Consider the following 21,585-nt stretch of genomic DNA (forward strand, 5'->3'; position numbering starts at 1 on the left):
CTGGATGGTTCACAATTTATTTATTTATCACTATGGAGACAGTAAAAAGATCATGGGTTGCCAGGGGTTGAGACAGAAGAAAGAATAGGCAGAACACAGAGAATTTTTAGGGCAGTGAAAAAACTCTGTATGATGCTCTAAATGATTGGTCCAAGGCCATAGAATGTACCAAGAGTGAGCCCTGATGTAAACGATGGGCTCTGGGTGATTATAGGTGTTAATGTAGATTCCTCACTTGTGACAAAAGTATCACTCTGGTGGGGATGCTGACAGTGCAAGAGACTGTGCATGTGAGGGGATGAGGGAGTATGTGGGAATCTCTGTACCTTCTGCTCAGTTTTTCTGGGAACCTACATCTGCTCTAAAAAAATAATCTTTAAAAAACACACAATACGCCCTAAAGGTTTGGCTCAGTGGATAGAGCATTGGCCTGCGGACTCAAAGGTCCCAGGTTCTATTCCAGTCAAGGACATGTACCTTGGTTGCAGGCACATCCCCAGTAGGGGGTGTGCAGGAGCAGCTGATTGATGTTTCTCTCTCATCGATGTTTCTAACTCTCTCTCCCTCTCCCTTCCTCTCTGTTAAAAATAAATAAAATATATATATATTTTTAAAATAGAATACAAAATCGTTTCTGATTTTAAGCTACCAACATGAAATTGTCACTGACTGCAGAATAGGAAGAGAGCTCTAGAACGCCACTGCCTATATCCATTTCCTCTCCTGCCTCCTTGCCCCTCCAAATAACGCTAGACTGGGTGGTAGCAATGGGGCAGGTCCAAGCCAGGGTGGGCAGTGACATCATCTCTGATCTGACATCTGAGTTCTTCTCAAGTGTAATTCTAGGATCTCACAGGAATTTGGGGCCTCGGGTCCACAGACACTCTCATGATTCATTAACTAGTTTCTCACTAAACATGGCTGGACACCAGGAACTGTGCTGACTAAGGCAGTAAAAACCAGAATATAATTTCCTTTTTTGCAAGCAGAAAAGGGAAAAGAATCCAAGGATAACATTCTCGCACTCATGCCCAAAATTCGTTCACCCTTCATTACTCTTGTATAGAACTGATGGACAATGGACTCCTTACAGTCCAAAGGCCTTTTGTAGAGTTCTGTATGCAGGAGAGCCCGGACCCGAGGGTCACCTCTGGTTTGAATCCAGGTCTTCTGTTACAGTAAAATGACCTTTGGCAAATCAGTTCTCTCTGAGCCTCAGAAATGGGGATAATAACAGTACCAGCGCTATGGGGTTAGACTGCAAGAGTTCTCAACTGGGGGCCATTTTGCTCCCTTGGGGACATTTGGTAATGTCCAGAGACGTTTTTTGTTGTCACAACTGGATTGGGGGTGAGGGGATGAAGAGGGGTGAGGGCATCTAGTGAGCAGAAACCAGGAATGCTCTTAACCATCCTACAATGTACATCAGTCCCTCCCACCCCCTCACTCCCCCACCCCCGCCAAAAAAACCACCATCCAATCCAAATTGTCAAGAGTGCCAGATTAGGAAACCCTGGACTGGAGTGACTATTCAGACGTTAAGCACACAAAGCATTTAGAAGTGTCTGATTTATTTTTGTTAACTCTCAAAGAAACAGAAGCTGCTCTTCGTTTTGGAAGGACACAGTCCTCCCCTTCTGTTTCCAGACGTGAACCGTTGAGGTGGGAGAACCTGGCTCGCTGCTCCAGGTGTGAGTCACCCAGTGAATGTTGGTTTATTTTTATTAAAGCAGAGCTGAGGCTGCATAAGTGACTCAGGGCTAGAAGCCTTCTCGGCTGTCGTGACTTAACTGGCTGGACTGGGAGGAAGTAATTTTGCCCTGAAGCTCTCCCTCCAGAAGGTGCAAGCATTTCAAGGTTGCTCACTCCGAGTGGGTGCAGTGCTGTGTCTCACCTCACCCCACACATGGTGGGGTTTGGCAAGGCCTGAGAAAAGCAGCTGAAATGCTGAGACCCTTCTCATCCCAGCTCACCTTCCTCACGAGTCTCTAGGGGATTGTTCCTCGGCGGCCTGCTGAGAAAATTCCTTCTTGGGAGCTACATAGTTGAGTCAACATGCTCACTGTCTCCCACTAATACACATTAGTGTTATCGGATAGATGGAAAGGCAGATAATCATGATAGAGTGGATGTGGGCAGGCAAGGGCCCAAAGAAGTGTCAGGAAAGTATGTGGGCCCTGGGTATCCTAAAGAAGGAATGGTGATGAAAGGATAATGCCAAGGCGAGCCAGGGAGCATCTGCCTGTGCAGATCTGGGCCTGTGCCCACGTCTTTCCTGAGAAGTGGTATGCCCAGAGGCAAGCAGGTGGTGAGAGCGGCAAGCTCTGCACCCAGGTTTGTCGATACCAACCTGTAACGCACCATCTGGCCAAGCTCCGCCTCTCCCTGAGTCACCGAAATGAAAAAAACAACAACAACAAAAAAAAAAACACAGGGGTCCGAAGGAGCTTTCTTTCTCCTTGCCCACCATCTTGCAAATTGGTCAGTGGCACAGCCAGTTGATGCACCAGAGACTGTTCAGCTCCAAAGCAAGGCACTATCAGGGCCACCATCTGGAATGCTTCAGGATCCAAAAAGATGACATAAGGTTAAACGGTTGGGTGTCAGACCTAAGGGTTGGGTGTCAGACCTAAGGGCAGGGGCTGTGAGAAACTGCAGGCTCTACCCTAAGGCATTCAAATTCAAATTCAAATTTAAACACCACACACTCACACGGGGCTAGCCAAACAAAGTATATTTATGGCATGACTGAGTTGGTAAGGCCCTGGGGTTGTGAGTTCTTGACCCTTGCCTAAACGAATGGTCTTTCCTACACCCCAACAAGGGAGACGTCGGTTGGGTGTAGATCACCAGAAACAGGCCTTGCAACTACGAAGGAATGTCTGAAGAGTGGCCTTGAGCAGGCCTTTGCTCCAACACTTCCAGCGATGAGATGATCCTTGTTCCCCAAACAGCTCTGAACAGGGCCTATTCGAGTCAGTAACCCCACCTGCCTGTTGTGGACCACTGATGTGGGTAGGTAGGGTGCCCAGGTAGAAACATCTTTTCCATTTTGCAAACGTTCAAAGTTTGGGTTTTGTTTTTTTTTCCTTTATTACAAACAAAATACAAGATCAATGAAAATACAGATAAGCAAATATTCGAAAAGAAAAAATATCCATACCGCCCCTCAATGCCTCCTGCCCACCTAACCCTCGCATTCGGAAAGAAGCACCACCGTTGACACCTTGGTCTTTTTTTGCATGGGTCCAGGTATAGTCTTCTTCCTGGTCCTGCAAACTGTAACCCCACCAAGGAGATGCTTCGCGCGGCGCTCGCACCACGTTGCTTCTCTGGCTGTGGGATGGGGATGCACCACGCCATCCACCCGCTCTCATCAGGCGTGGGTTTCCACACAGGTCTGGAGAGTGCAGGCCTTCTCTGCCCAAGCTCTTCGAGGGCAGGAACCGGAACCTGCCTTACTAGTGCTGGGGAACTCTACAGCCCTGAACAGAGTTCTGTGCTCCATTAAAATGTTTCCAACCAGCACCCCCCCGCGCGCGCACCCCCTGCCCCGACCGGCCTCAGCCCTGCAGACCTCGATCTAGCAGAGGAAGCAGAACTTGGCCAAGTAGGGAGAGCGCCTCGCCGTCTCCAAGGCAACCCGAGTCCCAGGCTGGGAGTGCCCACGCATGCGCACAGTCGCTCTTACTTCCCGTAACCTTCCGAAGAACGCGACCAGTGAAAAAAAAAAAAAAAAAAATCCTGCCTGAAGCCGAGAGCGCATGTGTGGTTAGAGTTAGACCAAACTCCCGCCGCCTCCGCCTCCTGTCAATCCACCCGCCCACCGGCTGCTTCACTATAAACATCGTCCGGAAACCGTGCCCATTTCTGGAAACGAGCCCTCGCAACCAATCGCTGCTCGAGGCCGTAGGAAAGGCCAGCCGAGGCGCGCCATCCCATTGGTCAGACTGGCGGAGTGGGCGGGACCACGGGTCGAGGTGCGGACGGAGTGGGAGGTGCGAACCGAAGGCAAATTTGCCGCCGCTGGGGGGAGGCGTGGTCCCAGGGGGGGCGACCGGGAAGGCGACCAGGGGGCGGGGCCCGAGGCGGGGGCGGGGCGGCCGCGGGGCGGGGCGGCGCGGGCCCGAGAACAGCGGTAGGCAGCAGCCGGCGGCGGCGGGAGATCGAGGGCGTGGGGAGCGCGACGGTCGCTGCTTGGGGAGATCGGCGCGGGCCGGTAGGTGACGGGGCCGGGTCCCGGGGCTCGGAGCGGGGAGCGCCGGGGAGGGGTCTCCCCTCAGCCCGGGACCGGGATGCGGCCGGGCCCGCCGCCCTAGAGAATCGTGGGGGGTCAGCGGCGCGGCCGATCGGACGAGTCCACTCGCGTGCGGGCCCTCAGCCCTGGGGATCGCGTGGTCGGCGCGCCCCGCCGCGCTCCCGGGGCCACGGCCGCGCTCGCCCCGCATCCCCGCGGGCGGCACGCTCGCCCGGAGCGCGCGCGGGCGCCCTGCTTCCCTTTCCCCCCAACACCCGGGTTCCCCTTGCTCAGCTGTCCCCGCCGCCAGGCCTGCCCTCTGCCCGGTCCCCTGGGTGCTCCGAGGATGGGGGTCGCTTTGAATGGGCCGGAGGTGGCTAAGGCACCGGTGCTCCGGTCCGCCCGCGTTGCCTCCTGTCTGCCCTGTCAGAGAAACCCTTCGGCCTTCCCTCCCCGCGAAGTTCTGGGATCACACACCCCAGGCGGGGAGAAGGGGTGAACCTGCCCTTGGCCTTCAGCGGAGCTTGCTGGCCGCTCGCAGCATCCTCCTCCTGCTTCCCCGGACTCCCGGGCACTTTGTCTTTGGCTCTCACACAACATTTCCACCGGGGAAGCCCAAGGTGGCCCCTGGCAACCTGCAGCCACTGTCAGCAGGCAGAAAGAGGCCACTTGGACAGAGAGTCTCTGGACCTGGCTGGCCAGGAGCCTCCTGGATGCTGGGTGAACTTCAGGAGGAATTGGTACCTTCCTTATGAAAGTTAAAATGTTGCTCTCCGTCCTTAAGGATGGACCGGGCAGTGAGTATGGGGAGGGCCGGGGAGAGGATGAATGGAGTAAAGGTCACAGAATTCAGTTTTTTGGTAAATGGAGAGAGGGTGGACACCAGTGACTGGATTAGGGACTCCAAAAGCAAGTAAAATGAAATTGATGAGAGGTGGGGCCTATTGCAGAAGAGCAGTCTGAAGTTTATTCCAGGAAGAATGTTGAAAACCCCTAGACTAGAAACATGGTCGCTCTGAAAGATTAGAAGGAGATAATGTCTTAACATTAGTGACATGGTTTTTTTTTTGTTTTTTTTTACTTCGTATCTTCATACCCGTAAACCTCCTTTTTCCTTTAGACCCGTGTGATAAGATAGATAACATTGTCTCTTATAGGTAAGGCACCTGAGGGGGCAGGGGTATATATAAATGCCTACAGCCTAGTAGCTAGGACTTGGGGTGAGCGCCCAAGCTTAGGACACTAGAACCTTCTCCAGCTCCTCACCCTGGACCAGGACCCCATTCTGGGCCTGAGATGCAAGAAGAGGGAGAAGTGTTTTGTGTGGTATTTCTGCTCCGAACGCGAGAGGACAGGTGGACAGCTGCTCGTCTCGCTTCTGATGTGTTTGGGTTTACTCTGGGTGTTGTTTTTTTCCAAGTGATGTCCATGTCAGTTCCTTTGGTGCAGCGACGCCAGACCCCTGTGTGTCTCAGACACCTTTGGGACATCCTCCTTTATTCTGAAGGGCGTGGTGACTTCTCAGAAGGTCTCAAAATAAACGTTAACACTCTCTGGCTTTCATTTTAGAAATAGGTATCCAGGTGTGTGTCCTGGCACTTGTGTGAAATCAGGCGACACGCTGCCAAACTTCAGGTCACCTTCTGTGTTCCGAACAGAAGGAGCCGTTTGGAAGGGTGGGGGGTGGGGTTTTGCCCCTCGTGTTGTCTGTGAGAGCTTGTGGGAGTGGCGCCCCAGACGGGAGACCTTGCCAAAGGAGCCTTCCTCCACTCCAGAAAAATGCCTGGTTGGCCGTTGCCCCTCAACAGATGGAGGTCTGCTTCCTCATTTTGGTTCTCCTGTTGAACACTGGCTTCTTTGTGATATTCTTGGAGTGTTTGTACATCATTGACTCTGGAGAAGCAACGCTTGTCCTGAGAGATTGTCCGGCTCCAGGCAACTGCTGTGATCTTTCTTGGTGCGTGATAACAGTGCATCTGGGCCGGGGCGTGCTGAGAGAGAGATCGGCGGGGATGTGGATGAGGTAAAGCTTCCTCCCGGGTTGTTTTCTCCGTCGCTGGCACCCTCAGCGACGTCTTATCACTCTGGCCTGTGAAGTCACTCCGCATTTCCTATGTCTTCCTGTCTCAGTGGACAGATAGCGCATGAGCTTCCCTCACAGGTCTGCCCGCCCGCAGTGATCAAGAGCTGACAGATTCATGCCGGGCGGCTTATGGGTGTTCTTTCTAGGTGGAGAGTGAAGAAACCTTAAAACCAAACTCAGTCCTAGGTTAAAAGTAAAAGTCGGCTTGATAACACACTGAGGCAGCATATTCTACCAATGGCTTCCATCCTCTCAGAGCTGTTCCCCCCCCCCCCACGCTGGCAAAAGGTTAAAAGGCAACTAAAATTCTGCTTTCGTGATTAATAAGTCACTACCGCAGTTGTGTCTGATGCTTCCTGTTTGCCCCATTTTAGTATTTCAGTTAAACTGGAAACATGTGAACATTGCGGGCCCTTTTCATGGCACGGTGTGAAATTAGCGGGGAGAGGGGCCAATTCCATGTCAGTGGATTTGGGGGACCCAGAGGTCAGCCGGCCGCTCTGGCCTCTGCGCGCCACGCTCCCCAGGAAGGGAAAAGTGGGGTGAGCTTCTTTAAGGGAGAGGGCGAGCACTCAGAGGGGGGCATGTGAGAAAGCTTGGCATGTGCGTGGCGATGCTGACTGAAATGCTGAAAGCAGTAGCTGAGAAATGGAAGGCCGCACGCAGGGCAAATCCTGCAGGACATTTCAGCGGAGCGGAGCAAGGCACTGCCGTGCGCTGGATAAGGGTCCTTAGCTGAGTGACTTTTCCTCAGTGACCTGTGCGTTAAATTAAAATTTTTTGTGTTTTAATTTAAATGATTCTCTTCCCTTCTTGCTATTTTATATCCTTGACTCCCTTTTCCTCCTGATAGAAATCCCTTGAAATGATATGGCATCAAGAAGAGTGGTACTTAGTAACTATTTTTTTGTGTTTTTCTCGCAATACTCTTATAAAGAGGGACATGGACAAAGGTCAGGAAAGTAAAATCTCATAAGGGGAAATAAAGTGGATGAGATTACTCGGGAAATCAGTGTCATGCCCAGAATCTTACACCCTTCTTTCTTGACATCAAGTTCACTGCCTTTTCTTCTAACTCACTCATGAAAGGATAAATTGTTTATGTGCCCCCTCATGTCAATTTTGAATGTAACTAAACCAGGGTAACTTCTTTATTTATCTAGCTGTATATATTTAAAAGTATTAATATTAATATGTCATTAACAATTATTAATCGATATCAATTATTCATAATGATTATTATTAAAAGACTGGCAGATGAATAGCATAGCCTATGCTCAGGCCCATTTTACAGATGCAGAGATTAAGGCAGAGTGGTGATATATCCAGAGCAATATAGCAAGTCCCTGGTGTCTCTGTGTCAAATGGAGGGGTTTAGGCTGTCAGGTCAGACAGACCTGGGTCAGATTCAAGTCTGCCGCTATCTGTGTGACCTCAGGCAACTCAGTGCCTGGCATATAATAAGCCACAGAATACGACAGCTGTAAATGGTATTGTTTGGCTATAAATGTTGTCAGTGATAGAGTAGTAGTAATAGCAGTATCAGTAGTTGCCAATTACCATATTGACTAGACCTGTTTTCTGTAAGATGGTGTCAGGATGGGTCAGACAGGGCCAGTCATTTTCTCAGTAGGACCTCCAGGGCGACATTTCTTGTCAGGAGGTTCTCGCTGTCAAGTTGCCTCTGCCTTACACTAAACCATGCCCTCACCACCTCCCAATGAGCCTAAAAGGCCCAGGCTCTACCTGGTCAGAGTTGGTGATTCTAAACCATGGGTACCCTTCGCCCTCCCAGGACTCTGAGCAAGAGGCACAGCTGGGCCTATCTAGGGCTTTCTGTGTCCTCCATGTGGTGGAGAGGGTCCCAACCTTAACTCTGGAGGTGAAAAAGGAAAATACTGCGTAGAAGATAAGTCAGCAAGGATTTATTTCTCTTTCATTATATATATATATATATATATATATATATATATATATATATATATATATATATATATATATCTTAGAGAGGAAGATGAAGAGAAAAGTCATTTTTCTCCCAGTGATGAGAGAGAATCATTAATCGGCTGCCTCCTGCACACCCCACACTGGGGATCGAGCCCACAGCCCAGGCATGTGTCCTGACCAGGAATTGGACCGTGACCCCCTGGTTCATCGGTCGTCGCTCAATTACTGGCTGAGCCATGCCGGCAGGGCAGGACTTGTTCCTCTTTGTTCAGGGGACTAAGAGCAAAATTTTGGTTCTGTGGGGTAGGGTTCCCACCACTACATGCACCCCCGGCTCAGCCTTCCTTCCTCTTGTACATGTATCCGCCACTATCTGTGTGACCGCAGGCAAACTCCGTGCCGGGCACATAATGTCTGAGGGCTCTGGGTCTGTAGTCACAGACTTGCAGAGTTCCCTTTAAATCACCCAGGAGGGGGGGAGGGAAGTTTCCCACTACATTCTAAATTCTTTTCCCCTCTCTTTAACACAAAGCAAAAATATAGGTTCCCACCAGGCTGCTGGTCCCTTTAAATAACAATTTGTTTTCTCCCGGGGAAGCTGTCTCGATGGCCAAAGAGTCATTTCTAAAGTGAACCTAGCTTTTAGAAAAAATAGATCACCGGATGTCAAGCATCATGTTCAGATGAAAATGAAACCAGCAGGCCCGGAGTGGCAGCTCCACACTTGACTTCAGGCTGGAGGTGAGAGGTGGAGGGCGTCTGGACCCAGCTCAGCGGCTGGTTGGCCCCACGGCGAGCATTTGATAGGCCCCTTCGTCATTTTCCAGGCAGCTTTGCTTAGGTGAGCAAAGCACTTTCTCTGGAAGGTGAGTCACCCCTGCAGGGGTGTAGGTGACGGGCGATTGATCCGCCCAGCACAGTTGCAGAGGAAGTCTTGACTGGCCCGTGTGGAGAAACCCTCTGCCAACAGTCAGGTTCACTTCAGCCCACAGGTTTTGGAGATGGGGATACAGAGGCAGAGCGGCTCCCAGGGCTGGCTGACTGGAGGAGAGATGGATCCCCTGGCACGAGGTCATGTGAATAGGGCGCAGAGTCAGATCAGCAGTGAGTCCAGCCACATGGAGGGTTAAAAAAACAGCCAGCTTTCAGTGACAGTCAGCAGAGAAGCAGGAGGGGAGCTTTGGCTGCTTGGAGCTGGGAAACCCCTGGGAAAAAAGCAGAGAGAGAGAACCCATTCTTCGGTGGGAAAGACCTTTTGGGGAACACTTTTCTACCTGCCTTGCTTTTCGCCACCGGAGTCGGAGGCTCTGATGAGTTCCAGTGATTGGAAAGGCTAGATTGAATCCTGCTTTTCCGGCAACTGGAATTCCAAGCCTGCCACCACTCTAGAAGTGTCACTGTGTGAACTCGGAGAGAAGCAGCAGAGGAACTCCTGAGCGATCCCTTCCGCACATGTCTGGTTGCTATGGCTTCTGATGCCCCTCTTATCACTACATCCAGGACCAGGTGTCGTTCGGTCAGAGAGTTTGTTCAGGCTCTGCTGTAGATCTGTGCACTCGTTGAGCTTGACTGCTGATGGCCAGGGATGTCTGTGACCAATGTCAGGGTCACCCACAAGATGGCCTTGACTTTATGGAAACCACAGGAAAGAACTAGTGTTACCGTGTAAGTGGTCACAGGCTTTTCCCAGTTCCCGGTGCGCACGCCGTTGATCTGGGCTAACCAGCAGTCACTTCAGGTGGGCATGGCTGTGACCGTAGGCCTTAACTGCCCTGTCAAGAAAGTGCTATTAGAATTACAGACTGGCCCTGACCGGTTTGGCTCAGCGGACAGAGCGTTGGCCTGAGGACTAAAAGGTCCCAGGTTCAATTCCCGTCAAGGGCATGTATCTTGGTTGCGGCACAGTCTCAGTAGGGGGTGTGCAGAACGCAGCTGATTGATGTTTCTCTCTCATTGATGTTTCTAACTATCCCTCTCCCTTCCTCTCTGTAAAAAATCAATAAAAAATATTTTTTTAAAAAGAATTACGCGGTTTGGCTCAGTGGTAGAGCGTCGGTCTGTGGACTGAAAGGTCCCAGGTTCGATTCCGGTCAGGGGCATGTACCTTGGCTGCGGGCATATCCCCGGTAAGGGGGTGTGCAAGAGGCAGCTGATCGATGTTTCTCTCTCATCGACGTTTCTAACTCTCTATCTCTCTCCCTTTCTCTCTGATAAAAATCAATGAAATATATTAAAAAAAAAAAAAAAAAAAGAATTATGGCTGGTTTGGCTCAGTGGATAAAGCAATAGCCTGTGGACCAAGGGGCCCGGGTTTGATTCTAGTCAAAGGGCACCTACCTTGTTTCAGGTTCCTCCCCAGCTGGGGCCTAGTCAGGGCTCATGCAAGAGGCAACCAATCGATGTGTTTCTCTCACATCGATATTTCTTATCTTCCCTTCTCTCACTCTCTCTTTAAAAAAAAAAAAAAAAAAAAAAAAAAAAATTTTGAAAAAAATTGAAAAATGTCCTCAGGTGGGGTTTAAAAATTAAGAAGAATTATGGGCTGGAAATGATCATTACCATTAATCGCTCCTTTTTTTTTTTTTTTTTTTTTTTTTTTTTACAAGAGTAAATGGAGGGAGCTGAGTGAGTTGCCCAAAGCCACACAGCTAGTTAATGCCTGAAACGGACTAAAGTCCAGGCTCTTCACACTGTGCTGCGCTGCCACTGAACAAAGGAGCTGCTCCTGAGGCAGGAATTGTATTTTGTTCTGCTTTGTTCCCCCACCCCAACCCCACCACCCTCAGCCCCTCTGCAAGCTCTGGCAGACCTGGGAAGGGTGGAGCCAGAGCCGCAGCTGCTCTGAGTCTAAGGAAAAGTAAACAGAAAGCTATTTCATTGACGCTCTCTTGTACCATGAAGTTCATGTAACCAAAAGAAGGTCAAGGTTGATAAGAAAATACAATTCTGGGCATGGTTACCAGGAAGTCTCAAAGGTTGCCTACACCTGTAGGGCGCTTGCCTACCTCGCCAAGCAGTATCTTACCTAAAGTGGGCGTTCAGTTACTAGGAATGATTGACTGTAAGGGCACAAACCCACTGGGCACCAAGAAGTTCTTATCTTTGCCCTGTCTTCGTCCTGTGAAGAAGAGACACGTTGCTAGTGGCATGCAGGTGGCTAGAAGAGCCAGAATAGTTAGCGTCATCCCTCTGGATCCATCCAGCTCCTCTCAGTGAAGAGGCTCTTCCCGTGGGCAAAGCATAATGTCATATCTGGATGGTGGCCCCCGCAAGTACAAAGAGCTGTTGTATCCTAGGTCCACCACCCACCCACCTGCTGACATTGGCATTTTCTCTCACTGGGCCAGACTCAGTCTACTGGTCAAGACCAGGGACAGCCAGGCCTGGGAAGAAAGGAGAGCTTCGCCAGCCTCCAATCAGGATGTTATTGCTAATGAAGATTAGAAATAGATTCATTTGACCCAGGAAGTTAGTTGGATGAATCAGTGTCCTTGAGACCATACTCAACAGTCCCAGTGGACTTTGAGCAGTAGAAACAGCCTGAGAGATAAATGTCCAAGGCAAAGATTTGTGTATCACCTCCTAGCTAGCATGTATAACCAGATCCAAGCTCAGGTGGATATTGTTCAGTTCAGAAGGGTCATTTCTCAAGGAAGTGGAAATGACTGGGTCTCTAGGCCAGCATTTAGACAAGAGGATGACAAGGTGGCTCCGGAGCAGCTCCCATGATACCTTCTTGCTGGGGTGCAGTCACAGTACATTGTGCTGATACCTTGTGCAGGGAGCTGGCTTCATCCCCTTCAGCTCTCCGGATGCTTGGACAGACTGGATACTTAGATCTCAGGCTCGCAGAGTCCACAGCACTCATTTATTCCTCAGTGTGTCAGTCATTCTTTCCTTCGGTTAACACTTGTCAAGGGTATCAAATGTGGCAAGGCTCTGCTAGGTGCTAGAATATAAAAATGAGGACCACTGAGGTCCTGTCCCCAAGGAGCTGGCCATGGCGAGGAAAGATGGACATGGAGGCAGACACATTATAGGTGCTGAATCGTGAATCACGACCGTGGGAGCTGGAGAGGAGCGAGGAAGGCACCCCGCGCCATGGCCCTCCTTGGCCAGCCTGGCCCAGCCCTCGCTCACACACAGAGCTCCTCAGGGGGAAGAGCACCCCTCCACATTCCGCCGGAGTCTGGGCAGGAACGCTCTCAGCATTTCTTTCATCTTGGGGCTTTGTACTGCTTGTTTAGCTTGAGAACAATCTGGAACTTCAGCACTCTGGAAAGGAGTCATTTGCAGAGGTGTGGGCCCGTAGACGATGAGTAGCCAACTATTAAAGACATGGCAGACTTATCCTGCCTTCCAGGCTGGTTTTGAGAGGGCAGTGACCAGACTGGCAAATCCCATGTGCTTGGTGCCACTCAGACAGAACCATAGGCCAATGCTCTGTGGCCTGATCCATGGCAGTGCTTCTCTTTAGAAATATAGATTTCTATTGATTTCAGGAAGGAAGAGAGGATAAGAGAGAGAGAGAGAGAGACATCAATGATAAGACTCATCAATCGGCTGCCTCTTACACACCCCATCTTGGGTTCGAGCCTGCAACTCGAGTATGTGCCCTGACGGGGAATCAAACCGTGACCTCCTGGTTCATAGGTCAATGCTCAATCGCTGAGCCATGCTGGCCGAGCAACAGTGCTTCTCAGTAACTGGATTCAGCACTCCAGGAAGGCCTTTCCAGCATTACGAGGGTGCAAGCTCCATGGAGACAAGGACTTTGTCTGTTCTGGTCACCATCACATCTCTCTGATCAGCATAGGACCTAGAGCATGATAGCCCCTGGCTAAGTATTTGTTATTGAGGGAAAGTACAAGACCAGAATCCACACTCCTCCTAGGCCCTCCAGGCCCGAGAGAGGATGAGAGAACCACAGGCTGTTTCACGGTTCCCCTCCTTTAACAAGGAATTGGTCTGCGATCCTCTGAATATTCCGTCATCCCACAGGTCCCCAGCCCTTTCTCCCTTCTGGGGGAGACAAGAATGTGAACCTCTGTTGTAAAGGGACATGTCAAATGCACCCCTACTGCTCAATCCTCAAGCTGGTCATTCAAGGCCAGTCTGTCACCGGGTGTGCTGGGCAGCATCTGAAACAAGGCCATGGTCAGGGCTCCACCGCCGAAGGGCAGAGCTGCCCCTGGTGCCTCCATGCTTTCTGTGGAAAGCCAGTGTTTGGGGTGGTTGTTTTTTTTCGGTTTGTTCTGCAGTTCCTCAAACTAGTTCCTCAATTTCAGAACCAGTCTCTGGTGACTACAATGAACTTAAAGCCTCCTCCCTTACAGGAAGGCTGGGCCTGTGTTTCTCCATCTCCTTTGAATACAGGTAGACCCTGCTTTCAGCCAGTCCCACCTGGGAAGTCCAGAGTTACAAACCAAGAGAGAGAGAGAGGAGGGGAGTGGCTTATTACCGTGGATTGATCGCAGCCCAGGGAACTGCTCTGCTCAGAATCCAGTCCAGAAGGTTACATAAGGAGAGCAGTTTCTCATAACCAAACATTGCCTGTAATGATGACCTCAGGCTGGCAAGATCCGAAGTGTATTTTGACTCATCAAAGAGAGCTGGTTGATTCTTGCCCGACTTTATGTCATGCTTAGGGCACCTATGGCACTGTAATCTTTGGAAATTGGTCATTATTGACTGCAACCAATATGTACTGCAGCCCAGAATACTCAGTTACACAAAATACCCAACCTACCAATTTCACCGACACTTAATATTTTTATATAACATACATTAAACATTCCTTGTTGCTTATTGTATAAATTGAAGAATGTGTGTGATTGAGTTTTTTTCCTCAATACTACCTTCCCCATTCCTCCTGAATACCACTTGCATCATTGTGTCTGTGTATCAATGATGCCCCGATGGCAACTTTTCTATATGCCATTGGCTCTCCTCATACAAAGGGTTTGAAAGTTAAATTGAAAATGCTGTTGTCAGCCCTGACTGGTTTGGCTCAGTGGATAGAGTGTCGGCCTGCGGACTCAAGGGTCCCAGGTTCGATTCTGGTCAAGGGCATGTACCTTGGTTGCAGGCACATCCCCGGTAGGGAGTATGCAGGAGGCAGCTGATTGATGTTTCTCTCTCATCGATGTTTCTAACTCTCTCTCTCCCTTCCTCTCTGTAAAAAATCAATAAAATATATATTTTTTTAAAAAGAAAAGAAAAGAAAATGCTATTGTCACATGTTCCTTTCAAAGCCCAAGTCAGGGGCCTGCAGACAAAGTACTGGCCACATTTATGAAGACAGCAAAGACCAAAGACAGCTATAAAAACCAAAATCCAAAACAAATAAACAAGGCTCAAAAAACCTGGAACCGGGTTTTCTAACATGAAAGGCAAATGTGAAGTTTGTCATAGAATTGGTCCCTGGGATGGGCCAGCTGTGCTGGACAGCCAGAGCATGGAACACAGGCCTGCCACTTGTCCAGCCTAAACCTTTGGCTTATGGCAGCATCTGCATTTGGGTCCCAGTTTTTAAAACTTCAGTAATTTGAAATTGGATACAGTATCGTGGCTGAGAGTATGGTGGTTGACATAGAAGAGTCCCTTGTGCAAATCTTGCTTCTAGCACTTCCTTGCAATGTGACCTTGAACATATTACTGATCTACTGAGCCTCAGATTTTTCCTCTGTATAAAGTGCCATGCCCACCGAGTTATTTTGACGATACAAGAAATAATGCTGCCCTGGCCGGGTAGCTCAGTTGACTGGAGCATCATCCTGTACACCAAAAGGTTATGGGTTTGATTCCCAGTCAGGGCACACACCTAGGTTGCAGGCTCAATCCCAGTTTGGTTGCATACAAGAGGCAACCAATCAATGTTTCTCTCACATTAGTGTCTCTCTCTCTCTCTCTCTCTCTCTCTCTCTCTCTCTCTCTCTCCCCCCCCCCCTCCAAAAATCAGTAAACTTATCTTCCAGTGAGGATTTAGAAAGAAAAAAAAAATGCATGTATTACCTAATTTGTAACAACCAATAATAGCTGTCATTATTATATTTATTAGTATTGACAACCAGCATGTAATTGTGTATACACATAGCAGCAGATGGTTGAAAACACCCAAGATGTCCACACAACAGTTAATTTTAGTTCTAGCTGCCAAGGAATTCCGGGTCCTGGTCCATGCACTGGCCAGTCATTCCTCAGCCCATCAGAGCTGAGGCCCTGCCAGCAGAGAGAGAAGCGGGGTGGCCTGTGCAGATGCTCTCCACAGAGCATTCTCCTTCCTGGGGTGCCCTTTTCTTCCTGACCACTCTGTCCCTCTCCCCTCTGTCTTTGATCATGTTTGTTCCAAACCTTCCTTCTGACACCAGGGCAGCTGGCTGGAAGCTGTGGGAGGTGGGTTTCAGCTTTGCATAGGCAAGGACTTTCGAAGAACTGGCACTGGCATTCATGGAAAGGACTGCTCATCTTCTAACAGCGTCCATCTCACTGGAGGTTCTGCTGTTCATAGAAGCACCCGCTATGTGCCAGGCACTGTAGTGGGCATATAAACATTGTTTCTTACACTTAATTATCCCATAAAATCCTTTTGTGTAGGTTTCAGATGCCTGTTTAACAGGTGAGATAGTTGACTATCAAATTAGTGACCTGCCCATGGTTACACACCAGAGTGCTAAGAGGATAGGATTTGAACGTTTGCTTAATATATTTTTATTGATTTCAGAGAGGGAGGGAGTGGGAGAGAGAGAGAGAAACATCAGTGATGAGAGAGAATCATTGATCACCTGCCTTTTGCATACCCCACACTGGGGATCGAACCCACAACCTGGGCAATATGGCCTGACTGGGAATTGGACCATGACTGAGCCATGCCAGCCAGGCAATAATGAGATCTTTTGGTTCCAAGGCCAACCTGTTATGTAGCTAGATGACCCTCCCTCAGAATTATTAAGTGACATGTTGGAAAAAATTACTTCTAAGGCCCAAGATCATTTTGCGATTCCTTTATCATTTATTTTTCCATCCACCCATTTCCCCCAATTGGATAGTAAGCACCTTGAGGGCAAGGATATCTTTCTAGCAAATAACAAATATCATATTTGGGAACCACCTGTTCTTGACTGATGGATGCTGCCTACTTCCCTGACACATAGAAACAAGAGAGAAGAGAGAGCCCACTGAGAAAAGGGTCACTAAGAAATTCCAATTCCAGGAATTTATCACCTAGAATTATGGAATATTACCCTGTTTCCCCGAAAATAAGACAGTGTCTTATATTAATTTTTTCTCCCAAAATTTTTTCTCCCAAACCCATGTTATGCTAGGTCTTATTTTCAGGGGATGTCTTATCTTTCCATGCGCTAGGTCTTATTTTCGGAGGATGTCTTATTTTCGGGGAAACACAGTATGTATGTACTAGAGGTATGGTGCATAAAATTCGTGCACAAGTAGGGTCCCTAGTCCTGGCCAATGATCAGGGCTGATCTGTGAGGGGCCCCCCTGCTGTCACCCACCTTGGCTGGCTTGAGGCCTGCAGGCTGGGGGCAGCTCCTGCATTGAGCATCTGCCCCCTAGTGGTCAGTGCACATATAGTGACTAGTTGTTCTGCCGTTTGGTCAATTTGCATATTAGGCTTTTATTATATAGGATAAGCTCATGCTTATTTTTAAAATAGTCCCAAATTATATGTTTGTATATGTACAGTAATGGAACAAAAAAGATTTATGCTAAACTTAAGTATGTCTTATGTTGTGGGGAGGAGGGAGTGGTACGGGGATTTATTTCTCTGTCCCCTTTTGTATTGTTTAAATGTTTACAATGAACTGGCATTATATTTGTGGTTGAAAACAAAATAAAGCAGGGTCCTATATTATAGAAGGAAGGTAGGAGAGACCGGCCAGTCACCTGCCTCTCTCGGGTTTCCCGGATTGGGACCAGCCCTCAGATCCCACCCCTTGACATAAGCAGCGAGGGAGGAACTGGTGGTTTTCTCTCAGGTCCAGTTCTGCCGTTTCCCACTCTATGGGGCCACCCATGGCCACAGGCATGTCTTATACCCAGGCCCATGACCACTGCATGTACTTGGCAGCAGATGATTGCAAGTAAAAGCAGGGAAGCGGTGGCCATCAGACGTGAGAACAGCTAGCAGAGCCATCTTTGAGCATCTTTCTGCTTCGTGAGTCGTGACTGATGAAACCCACAGTCCCCAGAAGAGAACGAAAAGGGGAGTGAAATGAAAACCAAAACCGGGAGGAATGGGCTTGCCCACGTCCAGCCTCCTGAGTTGGTGGCCCCGCCACCAGAACTCACTGCCAGCCACCGAGAATAAGGCTTCCTGTGTGGGTGGCGTGTGTGCGCAGGGGGGCGGGACAAGGGGAGGCAGTCACCACCTGCTCATTATGTCCCACACACAGAGGTGGGCCAGACCGAGTGCACCTCTCTGGAGGAACATACGAGAAACCGGTAACAGGGGTCCCCTCAGAGAGATGGGGGAGGGGGGAAAGGACTCGCACTTGTCACTGGATATCCTTTCAGTATTTTTTTAACCACTTGGAACCACCTGTGAAAAAATGAACCCTGAGAGGAGGAATACATGCTCACTGGAAGAAAAAAAAAAAAGTGGAAACATTAGAAAAGTATAAAGAATATTAAATGCCTCCAAGGAAGAAACATTGCTGTATGCCTGTGCTAGGTGTGCATTTCTAGAAATGTATCCTGTTAGCATTCCTCCGTATAGTTAAAAATTATTTCTAAGCAATTTGAATGGATGTAGCGGGATTTATTTCATAATTACCCTTCCCCTGTGCTTAGACTTCTCCCCAGTTTCTTACTATTATAAAAGTACACTGACCCTCTTTGTGCACCTTTATCTGTATTACTGTTTGCCTCATACCTAGATTGCATATCTGAGTTGTACACACAGAAATGTCTGTCTGCTCTTGGCATAATGCTGTATTGTTTCCAGAGTTCTTGCATCTACATCATTTCGTTTGATGACTAAAGGGAGTAAGGGTGTGGTTAAGGGCCAGGGCGAGGGTGAAAAAAAAATGAGGAGACCCAGTGCTGAAAGCAGTCGGAAAAGGAGGCCATGCAGGGGAGCTGATGGGAGGGACTTCCTGGAGGTGGAAGGCCAGAACTTCACCTGTGAAGGACGAGCAGGATGTGTGGGGCGACCCACACCGGACGGGCCACACTCCTCTAGAGACCTGTAGATTCGAGCAACTAGCAGGGTGTGGAGAGATCAGGCTGGCCAGAGCCAAACCTTGTGTTTAGGGAAATAGTGGTCAGACAGATTATGGACCACAGAGTTGGGCCTGGGCCCATAAGCAGTGCAGAGCCAACAGATGTCTTTAAGCTCAAGGTTATCTTAAGAACATGAGGTTTTAAGTTTAGCTCGGCATCAGGGTGGGACGGGAGGGGGTCAGGGGGAAGCAGACGTGGGTAAGACCTGTGCTGATAGAATAGGTATCAGGTGATTGCCTTAAACATGTGAAGGGGCCTGTCGACAGCAAAGTTCCCGCATGTGGTGGGAATTGAAGGACGGTCATAAATTTCATCCCATGCATTTCATTTATCGGGCAGTTTGACCTATGGCATTGGCAGTGAGACTGCCTTTTTGTGGGCATGGCAGGTTTCTTATTTATAATTGATCTGTGAGGTTTTAATGATTAATGTACATTCACATTTCATAGCCTCCTTAATGGGAAATGCTTACGCAGAAATGGCTCTCCTGGGAAGCAGAACTCAAGCTGGCAAGTGAGGCAGCTTTGGAGATTCCTCCAGCTGCATTTCATCAGAGTGCTCCTTCCTCCTTCCTCCTTCCTCCTTCCGAGAGCTGCTTCTGGGTCCCAGTGCCCCACGGGCTCTCCACCCGAGGGGAAGCCGGAAGCCTCCCAGATGCCTATAACGTGTCATATTGTCAGCGAGGCCAGGGAGGTGGGGGAAGATCCTGCCCCAATGGCACGGCTTTCATTTCATGCCCAGCACCCACCATCTGCCCCTGCCCGGTAGGTTCCTCCATCTGGAACTCTACCCCTGAATGCTCTGCCTCCCTCTCTCCTGAGAACTGAATCTCTGGAGGTGCATCAGCACCAAGCACATTCCCATTATCTGGTGCCCGAACTCCACTGGCAGCCTCATCTCCTGCCTTCGGCTTCCTGACCTAAGTTGCCCATCAGCAACCTGGAGCTGCTTGTGATTCCTATATAGACTCACTCTGTGCCTCAACCTCAGCCATGCTCCCTCCCTGAACTGCCCTCTCCTTTTTCTTGGCAAGTGCTTTCTCACCCTTGAGATTGTGTGGGCATCAGCTGCTTCAGGATGCCTTTCCTGATGCCCCCAGGCTGGGCCACATGTCCCTCCGTGTGTTCTCATTGCTACTGCTGTGTCTGTCGTTGCATCGCTGTACCGTATTGTTTTTCTGACTACTTGTCTCTTTCGCCCCATAGACTGTAAGTTCCGACTGTGTCTTCTTCCTCAGTGTATCCCCAGCGCCCAGCACAGGGCCCAGCACCCAGCAGACCCGATGTAGGCTCAGAGAAGGCTGTTGTAAAATCCCGCAATTCTCTGCAGGGTGACAGGACACTTTGAAGCCAAGACTTTACTCATCCATAAAGCCTCAGCCCGCCTCCAGTTCGGGATTTTGAGGCCCTTTATTGGGCGTACATATAAGTGCTTGTTATGTCTTTTTGTCTTAAGTATTTTGTCTGATACTAATATTACATGGTTTTGTATTGACCTGGATATCTCTTTCCATCCTTTATTTTCAAACTTCCTGTATAATTTTGTTTTGTTCGTTTTAGTCACTATGTAGATGGATCTTTTAAAAACCTATCTGGCCGAAGCCTGTTTAGCTCAGTGGTAGAGCGTCGGTCTGCGGACTGAAAGGTTCCAGGTTCGATTCCGGTTAAGGGCATGTACCTTGGTTGTGGGCACATCCCCGGTAGGGGGTGTGCAAGAGGCAGCTGGTCGATGTTTCTCTCTCATCGATGTTTCTAGCTCTCTCTCTCCCTTCCTCTCTGTAAAAAATTAATAAAATATATATTTTAAAAAATAAATAAATAAAAATAAAAACCTATCTGATTGGCTGTGTTTTCATACATGTGCTTAATCTATTTATGTCTATTGTGATTATTATTTGGTAACATTTCAACTTAGCTCTGCCCCTTAACTTGTGTTTCATTTTATACCTACTGTCCTTTTTCCTTCTTCTCCTTACCTTTTGTCCCAGCAATCACGTTTTCTGTTTTTACTTTTTTACCCTCTGGTTTGGAAACTCTGAATTGTATTTCTATTCTTATAGTTAGTTATTCTTAAATTTTAACACACCTATATAACTATTATTTTTTCTAAAGAAATGTAAACATTTTGACATGCAAATTCTGTTAAAGGCAAGGCTCTTACCACTTTTACCCATGGAACCGCCCACTCAACCCTTCTTCCTTATTTATATTGCCTAGAAGTTAATGTATTTAAATGTTTTAAACTAATTTCTTTAACATTCAATTGTTAATTAAATTGACCAGCATATCATATTGAGTCCTGTGCCTACCATTGTTTCTTACATCCTATTTTTTCTCTGTTTTACTTTTATGCTTGCTTTTAGTGGTTTTTTTTCTTATTTTTAACTTTTTATTGAATTTATTGGGTTGACCTTTTCAGTGAGTGGTTCTTTCAATGAAGGTAGCACCATCTTTCCTAGAACTCTTGTCTGTGTATTGTGTGTGTGTTTCTTATTAATTGTTTTAAGAAAATGAAATGAGCCGAAACCGGTTTGGCTCAATGGATAGAGCGTCGGCTTGGGGACTGAAAGGTCCCGGGTTCGATTTCGGTCAAGGGCATGTACCTTGGTTGCGGGCATATCCCCAGTAGGGGGTGTGCAAGAGGCAGCTGATCGATGACTCTCTCTCATCGATGTTTCTAACTCTCTATCTCTCTCCCTTCCTCTCTGTACAAAATCAATAAAATATCTTTTTTTTTAAAAGAAAAAGAAAATCAAATGAGCCGAAACCGGTTTGGCTCAGTGGATAGAGCGTCGGTCTGCGGACTGAAAGGTCCCGGGTTCGATTCCCGTCAGGGGCATGTGCATTGGTGCGGGCACATCCCTGGTGGGGTGGTGTGCAAGAGGCAGCTGGTCGATGTTTCTCTCTCATCGATGTTTCTAAAAATATATTTTATTGATTTTTGTACAGAGAGGAAGGGAGAGAGATAGTTAGAAACATCAATGAGAGAGAGTCATCGATCAGCTGCCTCTTGCACCCCCCCACTGGGGATATGCCCGCAACCAAGGTACATGCCCTTGACCGGAATCGAACCCAGG

At 48.6% G+C, this 21,585-nt stretch overlaps 1 protein-coding gene across 1 annotated transcript in view; it reads left to right on the forward strand.

Annotated features, from left to right (window-relative positions):
• The first annotated feature begins 4,128 nt into the window (after positions 1-4,128).
• Positions 4,129-21,585, forward strand: part of MAP3K14 (mitogen-activated protein kinase kinase kinase 14) — a 44,861-nt gene continuing 27,404 nt past the window's right edge. The window contains exon 1 of the mRNA XM_084862635.1: positions 4,129-4,219. The gene's annotated coding sequence lies outside the window, so the exon portion shown is untranslated. The remainder of the gene's footprint in view (positions 4,220-21,585) is intronic.

Source organism: Pipistrellus hanaki, assembly GCF_964339955.1.
Source record: "Pipistrellus hanaki genome assembly, chromosome: 16".
In the NCBI taxonomy this organism is placed as follows: domain Eukaryota; kingdom Metazoa; phylum Chordata; class Mammalia; order Chiroptera; family Vespertilionidae; genus Pipistrellus; species Pipistrellus hanaki.